This window comes from Hakea prostrata, chromosome 8 (assembly GCF_041222555.1).
Source record: "Hakea prostrata isolate BN-2017 chromosome 8, UWA_Hpros_2, whole genome shotgun sequence".
Classification (NCBI taxonomy): domain Eukaryota; kingdom Viridiplantae; phylum Streptophyta; class Magnoliopsida; order Proteales; family Proteaceae; genus Hakea; species Hakea prostrata.
The window spans coordinates 35,333,189-35,342,786 of NC_142607.1; positions in this window are offsets into that span (position 1 = coordinate 35,333,189).

Sequence of the window (9,598 nt, forward strand, 5' to 3'; positions counted from 1 at the left end):
TATCAAAATTTGTTTGTCAGGGTTAGTGCAGCCTCAGATATTGGATTTTACTGATGCAAAGGAATTTGGTTGAAATTAACCAGAATAGATATATTGAGATAGCTCTCTTAACTTTTTCAATATTTCTATTCAAGTCGATTCCAAATCACTGAAATTCGGAGCAAAAAGAATACCCAACAGCCTGAGAAACTGAATTTTAGTAAAGCAATATATATGATGCTATGTCTTTCCTTTTGTAGACACATGTATTTTACAAACCCCATGTAATCAGGTGATTTGAATAAAGATTGTGTCCATTAAACATTTCATACAAAGGACATCAAGTGAATTCCACTTTCCCCATTTCTCACAGGAACTCTGATGTGCTCCTTCAACATTTCCATGTGACGAGGGAAGTTTGGTTGCTTTATCAGATATTTCTGAATAAAAAATCTTTCCATAGTCTGGGTTTTGCCTCACTTAACCTTCTCTGTTTGATGCATTTTCATTATGGTTATGCCATATGCACGATATAGTTTAGCTGAATTAGAAAGTATACATCTTGTATGGTTCAATGGAATGATTATATCAAATTGTTGCATTTATGAATTGCTTACATATAAAAGACTAACCTTTTAAGCACGTAACTTTACTCATTGTCACATTGTAATGTACACCATAAATCTAGATATGGGGCGCACAGCACAAACAATGTCGTTGCGCGGGGATGCGATTCGCTTTTTTTGGGGGCAAACAAAGCCGTCCGGCCCTACCGGATTAGGCTTTTGAAGAAAGGCCTTCGAAAGGAGACCCGGGAAAGAAAGAGCTATGCTATTGACCGACCCTTTCGTAGTGACTTCGAATCCATAGGCCTCCCCTTTATTCTCATTTTTTGAGGCGGGAAAAATAGAGAATGAAATGCAGAAATAGGGGAAGTCGCCTTTTTTTGGTTTAAGGGCTGCTCGCCCCACCGAAGTACCAAAGGCTTTCGGGGCTTATACCCATAGTCTTTCAGTAGCGCCCAACGAATCTAAGCCTTTTGAAGCACCAGTAGTTGTAGCTGTGGCCACACCAACCCTTTGGAAATTCGAATGAGACTAATAATAAATCTCTTAAACAATATATTATAAGACCTTTTCCGTTTTGTCAGCCTCACGGATAATTTCATTACCTTCACGAGTTATATATATATTAAACAAAAATCCAACATATAATAAATAAATTAAAAAAAAAAAAAAAAAACAGAAATAGATTCAATAAACAAAACAAAGCAAACAAAAAAAACCCAAAAAAAAAAAAAAAAACAAAAAAAACATAAAAAAAAAAAAAAAAAAAAAAAAAAAACCCCAAAAACAAAAAAGGAAAACCCCCCCAACCAAGGCGAGACCACCCCTTTTGGTGGGGGGGGAGAAAATGAGTTATTCACACCCGGGCTGGGCCCTTCTTTCCTCTTTTCTTCTCCCTCCTTCCTCCCTCCCCCCCCTTCCTTTTTTCTCTTTGTGTTGGTGGGGGGGGGGGGGGGGCTCGCTGCCCCCCTCCCCCCCCCCCCCCCCCCCCCCCCCCGCTCCTAGGTCGAGTTTTCAACTCCGACGATCTAGTTAGAAATCCGACTAAGGAAGGCAAGAAAGTAATGAACAATAATAATACGAATAGTGATAATTCTATTCAGCGTACCTTTCTCTTGTGCTCCTTTACCTTTTTATAGATTTTCCATGTACGAGTTCGAGTGAGACTCAAACCCTAGTTTGGTTGTAATCTGATTCATAGTCATTGTGTCCTACTCAAATACGGAGTAGTTGAGTCGTGGTTGAATACTATAACTTTGGCTAGAATCTTATTCGGATTCACCTTGTTATTCAGCTTTTGTACTTATCCGACCGACTTTGATTTGGTCGGTCCGCACTGGATCCGTTCTAGTTGGACTAAGCTCAAACCGAACTGGTTTGATTCGATCTGTCGGACCGGGCTCAAACCGAATTGGTTTGATTCGGATCTGGTCGGATTGGGCTCAAACCGGACTGGTTTAAGTTGACTTGTTCTTTCCTTATCATAAGCCCCCCAATCTCTGAAATCCGAGCTTTCTCCTGTTCGGACTTTAGAGATTTAATGATCGGATATGTCACTGTTTTCGACCACGGTTACTTGTTGCAATCCTGATATGTGGAAGTTTGATGACTGACGTCAGCTGGTCGAGTACTGCGCCATTACAACTGAGAATGACAATGCACGTTCTTTGAGGAAGACTTTTTGGACACGTGGCCTTGCATTTATGACTTTGGATGAGGATGCTTTGATTTTTTTTTTTTTTTTTTTTTTAAAAAGCTGGAATTGCAACCGTTTGTCTTCTCTTTTGATTTTCAATCCTCACTTTTAGATTAGAATCTTTAAGGAAGATGTACGGTTGCCATCGTTTGGAGATTCATCAGAAGGTGGGTGTTATTACAATCGCAGGATCAGAATCTTCTTGGAAGTTCTACAGCCCCCTTACTTTATCACTTAGATTGGAATATTTGGGGGTACATAAACCTTTCTTCTTCCTCTTTCATTTGCTTCTGCTGTTTCATTTCCGTTCTTTGTGAAAACGAAAGGAGTTGCAGTGCTTTTGAAGATTCCTTTTAAGCTTTATCCTGGTGCTCGTTCTGCTTTTCCTTCACGAGTAAGTTTACCTACCTCTTTTGAATCTTTTGATGACCTTTATCATTGCGTTTGTATTCAATCTCTGAGTTTTCTTTTGTATTTTCTTTTCTCGTTCTTTTTTCGCTTGTTTCGCCTCTGTTTAGTAATGGGTGTGAAGAGGAAAGCTTCTAAGCCTTCCGGGGCCTCCTTTAGCCAACCCTCTTCGGGGAGTTCCCTTTGCTCGTTACGGAGACAGTGGGGCTTCTTCTTCGGGTGCAGTGACACTGATAGTGACACTGCTGTTGACCCGACCTTGTCTCCAGGTACTCGTCCAAACCTACTTAGTGATGCTGAGTTAGCTTCATTGAGTATTCGTAGTCGGTTTAGTACGAATAGGAAACGTTGGTTGTTTAGCCTTTCCCCCTCAGCCTTAGCTCTTGAGAGAAGTCGTCCTAAAACTTCCGAACACATAGATTTCGACCCTAGTACTTCAGGTCCCAAATTCTATCCGTCCGAGCTTACAGAAGCTGATCTGAAGGAGATTCGGGCTCGGTATGCTATTCCTGATAGCTTCGTACAGAGCGTTCCATCTTGTTATGATCGGGCTCACCGACCTCCTCCTGGTGAGTTTGTTGTATACGAAGATGCCTTTGTTAGTGGCTTTAGGCTTCCCGTGCACCTTGTTTTTGCTGATTTCCTTAATCGCTTTGGGATGTGTCCGGGAATGTTAGCACCCAACAGTTGGCGTAATATCATCTGTTTTTGGGGATTCTGTAAACATGATGAGGTCGGTGTAGTGCCGACCTTGAATTTGTTTCTTCAGTTCTTTATGTGTAAAAAACAAGAACAAGATCGTTGGTTCTATCTTTCCAAACGTACTCCTTCTCATTCTGGTTGGGAAGGGAATTTTGTGGGGAAGGGTACTCTCCCTACCAACACTAAGGGTTGGAGGTCTAGATACTTTTTTGTTCGTCCTCCCTCTTCTCCTGGTTTCCCTACCTTGTGGCCAAAAGCACCTAAGGAGGATTCAAATGCCATTCCTCCTCTTACTTGTTCCGAGCAGGAAGCCCGGGATCGTATTCGGAAGATCCCAACCGCAGATCGGAATTTATTTGCTGTTAATGGGTATTGTCCGGAATATCCGAACATCCTCCGTTATTGGGGGTTTTTGACCGGTAAGACGAGTCTTTTCTCCTTTTCATCCTGCTTTCGTTTCATCTTATTATTTCCAAAGTCATCTTATTCGGAAAAAATGATGCAGTGATGCTCGGTGAGGAAGATTTTGAGGATGCTGCAGCTAGTATGTTGGAAGTGGAGGCCAAGCATCCTATTAAACTAGATAAGGCCCCAACTACTGATCGGTCTTCCCCTTCAAAAGATAAGGGTGTAATGAAGGACAAATCATCTTCCCGTGTTCGGAAAGGCAACTCATCCGATCTTCCTCCTCGACCGACCAAGAGGATGGCTAGCAAGAGTAGCTCGGATCCTGATTCTCATCCTTCCTTGGGTGAAGATATTTCAGGTCAGGGTAATCCTGATGAAGTGAAGACCTCAGGGTCTACCAACATTCTTCGACCAGATTGGTCGTTGGATGGTAACTCATCCGTTTTTAGAGGCGATCCTCGGTCCATGTCCCATGTTGCCAACGAGTGGTTGACTGGGGCTATTCTGCCATCCGACCTTGAATACCTCCATACCTTTGGTCGTCTTCAGGCACATAATATTACTGTGAGGTATGTGTACCTTCTTCTTGTTTTATCTGTTGTTCTCTTTACTGTATATGTAATCTTACCCTTTTTTCCTGGTGTACAGGATGGCTTGTGCTTTGATCCAATCCTTGGGTCAAAGTATTGGCTCTGCTCGGCAAGATTATTTTTCTCTTCAAGAGTCCGAGCAACGTAACGAGAAGTTAAAAGAGGAGTTGTCAGCTTTGAAGTCGAGTAACGACTCTTTGATTGCTCGGGAAGCCGAGTTGCTAAGCGAGCTTGCAGCTGTGAAAGGTACTAATGATGCATTAGTACTTGAAAAATCTACTCTGCAAACTAGCTTGGAGGAGGCTGAAGGCTCCCTGGTCGGAAAGGATGCAGAGATCAGTAGTCTGCAAGCAAAGTTGGAGAGTTCGGATAGTGAGGTTGCTCGGTTGACCAAGATGATTGAAGAAAAAGCTCCCTGTGTCTTCGAAGATCTTTCCGACGAGCTTCGTCATGAAGTCATTAAGAGGTGGATCAAGACTGCAGGATGCAGGAAGTTTATGGCGAAGGTTGCTGCCCCTGGGTATATTTATGCTCGCCGCCAAGTCTACCAGGGGATCATAGCAGCTTTTAGGGATTTGAATTTAGAGGCTTTCAAAGCTTTCATTGATCCGGGCATCTATGACGATCTGAAAGTTCCTCGTCCCCAGTGGTGTGCCGACCAGCCTCGATTTCCAAAGCCCTCAAATGTTGAAGTAACCGACTTTTTGGATTCGAACTGGGCTCCAATGCCCAAGGTCGGATGCTCGACCTCTTCCAGTAAATCTGAGAAGAAGACTTAGTTCGGATGACTTTTTAAATGTCTTTTTGTTGTTATATTGCCCTCTTTTTGAGGCTTAATGTAATCTTTATTTATTTGGAATAGAAAGACATTTAATCTATAACAGATTTTTTTTTGTCAATTGTTACCCCTTTCTTCCGAACACCAAAGTTTAAGTCTTTGTATGTCTAAGTTGCTTCTTGTGCCTAAGTGACTTAGGGCTTTTGATGCCTAAGTGACGTAAGGCTGTTGGTTTTCCGACCTAAGTAGGTCGGTGGCCTAAGAGACTTAGGGCTTTTGATGCCTAAGTGGCTTAGGGCTTTTGGTGCCTAAGTGACTTAGGGCTTTGGGTGCCTAAGTGACTTAGGGCTTTGGGTGCCTAAGTGACTTAGGGCTTTTGGTGCCTAAGTGACTTAGGGCTTTTGGTTTTTCCGACCTTAGTAGGTCGGTGGCCTAAGAGACTTAGGGCTTTTGGTGCCTAAGTGACTTAGGGCTTTTGGTGCCTAAGTGACTTAGGGCTTTTAGTTTTTCCGACCTTAGTAGGTCGGTGGCCTAAGAGACTTAGGGCTTTTGGTGCCTAAGTGACTTAGGGCTTTTGGTGCCTAAGTGACTTAGGGCTTTTGGTACCTAAGTGACTTAGGGCTTTTAGTTTTTCCGACCTTAGTAGGTCGGTGGCCTAAGAGACTTAGGGCTTTTGATTTTTCCGACCTTAGTAGGTCGGTGGCCTAAGAGACTTAGGGCTTTTGATGCCTAAGTGGCTTAGGGCTTTTGGTGCCTAAGTGACTTAGGGCTTTTTGTGCCTAAGTGACTTAGGGCTTTTTGTGCCTAAGTGACTTAGGGCTTTTGGTTTCGGTTGATGAATTTCAGTTATCTGGCAATACCCCCATGATCATTTTAGCTTAAGCTGTAATGATATGTAGAAATTTCAAAAACTTTATTCAAATCAAAATGTCTGAATCACCAATTAGAGTGAATATCTAAACAATTTAAAGACGAAAACTGAAAGAAAATTCCAAAATTTGTTGAGGCTTTTATTCTATTGATAGTATTTCCTCAAGTTGTTTGAATTCCAGGTCCTAGGTATGAGTTGGCCGGTCTCTGGATCGCGCAGCTTGTATGCTCCTGGGGCAACTTGTTGTACTACGATGTACGGTCCTTCCCAGTTAGGCGCAAGCTTTCCTTGATTTGTAGGATCAGAGGCAGATGATTTGCGGAGGACCGGATCTCCGGGAAGATACTTGTCGCATTTTGACCCTTGCATTGTAATGTGTTGCAATGCGTCTATGGTATTCCTCCAATCGATATTGTGCTTTATCCCTGATTTCCTCAATGAAGTCTATGTTGGCCCTCATTCCTTCGATGTTAGCTTCTTCATTGAATTCTTCCTCTCTGATAGATCCGACCTTAACCTCTACGGGAATCCGAGCTTCGACTCCATAAGCTAGTCGGAATGGAGATTCACCGGTGGTCGTCCTGGCAGTAGTTCGGTAAGACCACAGAACTTTAGGTAGCTCCTCTACCCATCTGCCTTTAGACTGGTCCAATCTTTTCTTTAATCCTTCCAACATTGATCTATTAGTCACTTCCACTTGACCATTGCTCTGTGGATATGCTACAGAAGACCAACGGTGCTCTATGCCTTGCTCTTTACAGAATCGTTCGAATTCAGCATTTTCGAACTGTTTACCGTGGTCGGTGACTATGATTTTTGGGATACCATACCGATACATGATATTATGCGTGACGAATTTTTTCATCTAATCGGTATTTATGGATGCCAATGCTTCAGCTTCCACCCATTTAGTAAAGTAATCGACCGCCACCACCAAGTACTCTCTGCTTCCTGTGGCCTTTGGTAGTTTCCCTACCAAGTCCATCCCCCATCTAGCGAATGGAATCGGAGAGAGAGTTGATGTTAGAGGCATTGCGGGAGCATGAGGTATGTTGGCGTGTGCCTGGCACTTGTCACATTTGCGGACGTGAGCCTTCGAATCTTGTTGTAGTGTGGGCCAATAATATCCTTGCCTTATTACCTTATCTGCTAAGGCTCTGGCTCCTATATGACTTCCGCAATTTCCTTCATGAATTTCTTTTAGGATGACGGCTGCTTCTGGAGCCCCCACACATCGTAACAATGGTCGGGTGAGAGACTTTTTGTACAACTTGTCATTTCTGACAGTGTATCTAACTGCTCTCTGCTTTATAGTTCGAGCTTCCTTTGGATCTTCTGGTAGTAAATCACCTTCAAGATAATTGATTATTGGAGTCATCCAACCGTGCTCGGACTGAATGTGCATCTGGTCGGTCAGATTGATGCTCGGAAATTGTAGCTCTTCCATATATACAACCGGGTCTGCTTCTATCTCATCCGTAGCCAACCTAGATAAGGCATCTGCCTGTTCATTTTCTGCTCTAGGGACTTGTTGGATTTGGATGTTTTTGAAGAACTGTCTGTATTGGTTGACCATGGTCAGATATTTAGTCATCCTTTTTTCTTTTGCTTCATATAGCCCGTTCACTTGATTCACAATTAGTTGTGAATCGCTTCTAACTTCAATATTCTGAATGTCGAGGGCTTTTGCTATGCGAAGACCAGCTATCAGTGCTTCATATTCTGCTTCATTATTTGAGGCTTTGAACTGGAAACGTAGGGCATACCGGATGTGGAATCCTCCTGGGCTGATTAGGAGCAATCCCGCTCCACTCCCCTGTGCGTTGCTGGAACCATCCACTGAAAGTATCCATCTCTTGATGTTTTCGGGAGTGGCCTCTTCCTCTTGTTCATGCTGCTCGGCTCGGAAGTTTCAAGGATGAAATCAGCTAGGACCGAGCTTTAATAGCTGGCCTTGGTCGGAATTCTATTTGATGCTCACTAAGCTCGATCGCCCAGGATACCAATCTTCCGGCCAAGTCCGGTCGGTGCGAGTATTTTCTTCAAGGGAAAATTTGTCGATCTTTGCAATAGGATGTGACTGAAAATATGGTCTCAGTTTTTTGGCTGCTATGACCAAGGCCAGAGCTTGCTTGTCCACTTCTGGATATCTTGTTTCAGCATCAATGAGCACATGGCTCACATAGTAAACCGGGTTTTGCTGTTTTCCTTCTTCTTGCACTAATACCGCACTAACAGCCAGGGGTGAAGTTGCCAAGTAGACGATCAGTTCCTTTCCTGTGGTTGGTCGTACGAGCAGAGGTGGAGTAGTTAGCTTTTCTTTTAGGTGTTCGAAAGCTTGTTGACACTCCTCGCTCCATTCTGGTACTCCCTTTTTGGATAAGTTTTTCAAGGCTTGGAAGAAAGGTGAACATCTCTCTCCTGACCGGGCTATGAATCTGTTTAAGGCTGCTACCCGACCAGTGAGACTTTGTATTTCCTTGATGCTTTTTGGCGGTTTCATCTCTTGTATGGCTTTTATCTTCTCTGGATTAGCTTCTATTCCTCTTCGGGATACCATGAACCCCAGAAATTTTCCTGAAGATACTCCAAAAGCGCATTTCTCTGGGTTGAGCTTCATTTTGTATGCTCGGAGTACCTCAAAGACTTCTGCTAGGTCCTTCAGATGGTTGATTTGAGATGTGCTCTTTATCAGCATGTCATCAACGTATACCTCCATATTCCTGCCTATCTGCTGTTCGAAAATTTTGTTGACCGCTCTTTGGTAGGTTGCCCCAGCATTTTTTAGACCAAAGGGCATTACTTTATAATAATAACTATCCCTGTTTGTCATGAATGCTGTGTGTTTCTGGTCGTCTGGATTCATCAAGATTTGGTTGTATCCTGAATAAGCGTCCATGAAACTGAGCATCTCGTGCCCGGCGGTTGCATCGATGAGCAAGTCTATCCTTGGTAAAGGATAACAATCCTTTGGACAGGCTCTATTGAGGTTGGTATAGTCTGTGCACATTCTCCATTTTCCGTTGTTCTTTTTTACCATCACCACATTGGCCAACCAAGTTGGGTGGTCGATGGGTTTAATGAATCCGGACTGCTTCAACTTCTGAGCCTCTGTTCGGATTGCCTCATGCTTTTCCAAAGAAAAATTTCTTCTTTTTTGTATTATTGGAATTGCATGCGGGTCAATATTCAACTTTGTGCTCAAACTCTTTGTTCTGTCGATTCCGGGCATATCTTCGGCGGACCATGCAAAGACATCAGTATTTTTCTGTAGAAAGCTGGTTAGACTATTTTTAAATTCTTCTTCTTGTTCTGCTCCAATCATAGTTCCTTGATCTTCCCTTGAATTCAGCATAATCTTTTCCAATTTTTCTACCGGTTCAGCTCTTTGCATGTTTTCTTCATCACGATCATCTCTGACTTCAACCGCCATGGTAGAGCTTGTTTTTACCCTCTTTCTCATGTAATTGGCGTAGCTCTGCCTGCTCCCCTTTTGGTCGGCGGAACATTCTCCTATTCCCTTTTTTGTTGGGAATTTCATCTTCATGTGTAAGGATGATACTACCGCCTCCAGGGCACAAAGGGTTGGTCGTCCTAAGA